Source organism: Tasmannia lanceolata, unplaced genomic scaffold, assembly GCF_043159265.1.
Source record: "Tasmannia lanceolata isolate RefF3 unplaced genomic scaffold, GAP_Taslan_0.1 ptg000019l, whole genome shotgun sequence".
Taxonomy (NCBI): domain Eukaryota; kingdom Viridiplantae; phylum Streptophyta; class Magnoliopsida; order Canellales; family Winteraceae; genus Tasmannia; species Tasmannia lanceolata.
In genome coordinates, this window is record NW_027518696.1 from 14,780,062 (window position 1) to 14,784,861 (window position 4,800).

Consider the following 4,800-nt stretch of genomic DNA (forward strand, 5'->3'; position numbering starts at 1 on the left):
TTCTTATCTCAGGTCCAGCCAAACTTTGTAAATAAATCTACCTTAACCATTTTTCTTTAAAACCGTGTTTTCAAAAAGCTCTTCCTTTAGAGTTAGGAGTTTCTCATAGATAGAGAGTTTCTTTTAGAGTTAAGAGTTTTGTCTTTGACTTGTTGTGTGCTTGTTTGTGTTTGTTTTAGAGTTAGGGGTTTGTCCTAGAGTTATAGGAGCGCCTCCGTCCGGTCAGTTGGTGATCCACATCGCCGACTGATGACTAGGTCTTGGATACGCTAGTGATCCCATTGTTTTCCTTAGGAAATACAGCCTAGTTACACATAGGTTGTAGGAGCCACCTGCATTAGCTTAGGGCTGTGGACCCCGATCCGGAGAGAGTAGTGAGGTGAGGGGAAACTGGTCCCCACACCGTCCTCTGGATCATCCACGTGAATGAGAGCTCTGCCAAGGAACTCTCGAAACGGATGCCACCCTCATAGCATAGCACGAGTGGCGATATAAAAAGAAAGAGATATGTCTTGATCCGGAACCGGGGTTCGAAACCGAGACATACCTATAATAACTCAGAGTCGCCATCCATGGATAGGCCATGGAACCCTAAAATCAAATCCTCTGTGCAATGGATAACCAGAAATATATATGGGTTCGTGCCTGGTTACGAATGGGGAAGGTCTGAGAGCACCCCCAATTCGCCCGAGTGCAAGCACTTGGTCTCTTATGCCATTTTCATTAATTCCAAAGAAGTTTGAGTAAAAATCATGTGAAATGGGAACAATCCTCAGGAATCGTCTACCTAAGCATGCATTTCCTGAGAATGGAGAAATAAACACGTAAAATGAAATGAAAAATGTGTCACCTAAGCAAAGCTAGGTTATGAGTGACATGCCTAATGGGTGTCTAAGTTTCTGGTGGACACGCACATGCAAGCTACAACCAAAGGTATAGTATCAGTACAAGAAAGTAAGAAAACATATCAAAACATGAGACACAAATCTATGCTATGTATGACGGGACAAGACAAGTCCTAACTCTAATGCAGGACTGGACTCGGACCAGAATGGCCATCCATCCTAGCTGCACTACGTATCCCGGCCTCGGGAAGAATCGGAGCCCACGTAGTTCGATGCCCTATTCAAAATTATGATGCCTAAGACACCTAGACCTCTATCCTAGACTCGATCTAAAAGACCGAACCAGTTATTAAAGCTTCTTGAACTATTATTTAAATTCCAATGAATGGTGGATTTTAGGACATCCTATATGCCCTAACTAAATGCAGATTGATTAGCCTTAAGCTAATGCAGGTGGTTCCTACAATCCTATGTGTAACTAGGCCGTGCAACCTAATGAAAACCACGGGATGACTATATGCCTAGTCTAGCCATCGGTTCGACTAAATGTCTAACCGATCGACTCGAGGCCTCCTAACTCTAGGGACACTCACACGACAGGACATACCATATCAATACAAATCAAGACAAACTCCTAACTCTAGAACACAACCTAAACAGCTAGGACATACTCCTAACTCTAGAGGAAGATCTTTTTAAAAATGGTTTGAATATTTTTGTAATTTTCAAAGGTTTAAAATTTTTATTTTTAAAGGTTTGGCTGGACTTGGGATGTGGATCCCAAGCTGCACTACGTACCTCGTGGAAGAGGATCAAGCCAACGTAGTTCGAAACGAACTCTCTACCTATCAAACACTTACGGCAAATCAACTATGCTCTAATAATACTATTATAAGAGCAAATGAGTCAAAGACTCTCTAATGACAGTAACTGGAGAATAAATGAGTCAAAGACTCTCTAATAAAAGCGACTAAAGGATAAACGAGTCAAAGACTCTCTAATAAGAGCAACTGATAACACTGAAATGAGATAACGAAGTCAAAGACTCTCTAATAATACTGCAAATAAAACAGATGAGTCAAAGACTCTCTAAAAACGGAAACACGAGTCAAAGACTCCAATGACACCAACTAAAAGATAAATGAGTCAAAGACTCTCTAAAGGAAAAGAAACACGAGTCAAAGACTCCACTAACATTAACTAAAGGATTAATGAGTAAAGACTCTCTAAAAGAGATGAAAAACACGAGTCAAAGACTCCACTAACACCAACTAAAGGATATATGAGTCAAAGACTCTCTAAGGGAAAAGAAATACGAGTCAAAGACTCCACTAACACCAACTAAAGGATAAATGAGTCAAAGACTCTCTAAAAGAGATGAAAATACGAGTCAAAGACTCCACTAACACCAACTAAAGGATATATGAGTCAAAGACTCTCTAAAGGAAAAGAAATACGAGTCAAAGACTCCACTAACACCAACTAAAGGATAAATGAGTCAAAGACTCTCTAAAAGAGATGAAAATACGAGTCAAAGACTCCACTAACACCAACTAAAGGATATATGAGTCAAAGACTCTCTAAAGGAAAAGAAACACGAGTCAAAGACTCTACTAACACCAACTAAAAGCTAAATGAGTCAAAGACTCTCTAAAGGAAAAGAAACATGAGTCAAAGACTCTACTAACACTAACTAAAGGATAAATGAGTCAAAGACTCTCTAAAAGAGATGAAAACACGAGTCAAAGACTCTACTAACACCAACTAAAGGATATATGAGTCAAAGACTCTCTAAAGGAAAAGAAACACGAGTCAAAGACTCCACTAACACCAACTAAAGGATAAATGAGTCAAAGACTCTCTAAAAGAGATGAAAACACAAGTCAAATCAGATAATATAAGATTGAAAATCTGTGATCAAGATGAAATGAGATAGCATAAGATTGCTTTCAACGGATGGATCATGAATGACTAATCCTATGAGATCTTTGGAAATGAATGGGATTTACATCCTAACCCCAAAGGAAAAGTTTTTTTTTTAATCTTCGCACATTTTATCAGTGTTACCTGAAGGCATCAACCCTAACCCTAATCTAGCGGAGTGGAGAAAGGATCTCGACTCATGACTTTGTTTGTGTACCTATGACCGATCGTAGCCATTGGAAGATGGACTACGGCCTAATCTAGACACAAATGGGTAGGATATCCTAAACTAGGCTCACACACGTGATGCACATGTGTTCGTATACTACATGCATGTGTGGGTTAATCTAGGGGTAAGGCCAAGAGTTCCCTTAGCGCGAATCCATGTTCGATATACTGTACCAGTGTCCGGCGTATCAGTACGTGAACAAGAGATCCGTTTACGTACCATAAAGGTACTAGGCTAAGGGTGGAATGCTTCTCTAGCACAGAGGCACCAGGTGATGAAATCCCAGTCAACCATGCTAGATAACACTCCGGGTTCCTAAAATAGGACGTGTGTGCATGTGAGATGCAGGGGTTTAGATGCAAGTGATGTAAGTGTGTGCAATAAGTTCGCGCAATCTATGATGCCTTCAGGTTTTGTTAGATTAAGTTTGAGTAAATGTGATTTTATCAATGGATTTTATCAATTTTAATTTCGAATTTCGAATGTTGAAAATCACTTGGTAGTAATTAATTTCGAATTTTCAATGGATTGTATAAATTTTAAGCATATGAATGATTTTACAAGTGAAATTATTGCAAACGAATTCGAAATGAGTTGAAATTTCTACAGCAGCAAGATGGGAATGTATGTAGCTTAATAGATGAGTTTTGCAGATTTTTACATTAAATTCATATTTAATCTTGATTTAACAATTAAATGACCAGATTGCCAAATTAACACAGAAACTACAAGAAATAGACATATAAATTCTATGAAATTTCTACAGAAATAAGATATCAATAAAATGAGCATGCGGTGAGAATTTCATAAATTATAAAGACTATTTACTACCGATTTCGGATTTTACAATTTTCAGACCAGATTAAGAATTAACACTACATCCCATATGAAAACAGATCCAAATCACTCGAAAATTTTACAGTAACAAGAAATATGGAAGATAAGACTACTGTAAAAATTTTAAGAATTTTAAGGGTGATTTGATGTCAGTAACAAGTCTCACAAAATCTGATAATTTTCAAAGAAAGAATTAAATAATATACCAAATAAACTCCAAAAATCCTTAAAAATTCATGGTAAAATGAATCAGTACCATATTAATTTCCCACGAAATTGCATTAAATTTGGAATCTGTTTGGTATATAATTTAATTTTTCTTCGTCAAAAGATGTTTTTTTGAAGAGTTTTCTATTTTTAAAACACAATTTGCGGAAAAAATCAGAAAAATTCGGAAAAATACAGAAATATTTTGAGAAAAATGCACCTACCTGTGGTGAAGATCTTGCCGCCGCCGATCCGATCCGCCGTCTTTCGCTTTCTCTTAGAGGGAAGGATTGGGAGGTGATTGGGAGAGATAATGGAAGAAGAATATAGGGAAAGGGATTTGAGGGAGTGATTGGAAGAGATAATGGAAGAGAAAGAGATAATGGAAGGTAAATCTCCTTTTTTTTCTCCTCTTTTTTATGGATGGGAAGGAAGATATATAGGGAGAGAAAGAGAGAGAGAGAGATGTGTTGGTGGAGAGCTCATCATGTTGTCCCTCTTAGTGGAGAATCCATCATCATTCTTCTTAGTGGAGGGCCCATCATGTTTCTTAGTGGAGAATCCATCATCATTCTTCTTAGTGGAGGGCCCATCATGTTTCTTTAGTGGAGAATCCATCATTATTGTTCTTCATAAGAGGCCTCACAAGAGGCCCTACTGAGGCCCCACAATGTGGGCCCCACAACGCGGGCCCCACAACGTGGGCCCCACAATGTGGGCCCTCGGTTGATTCGAATTTTAAACAAATGTTCAATGCGG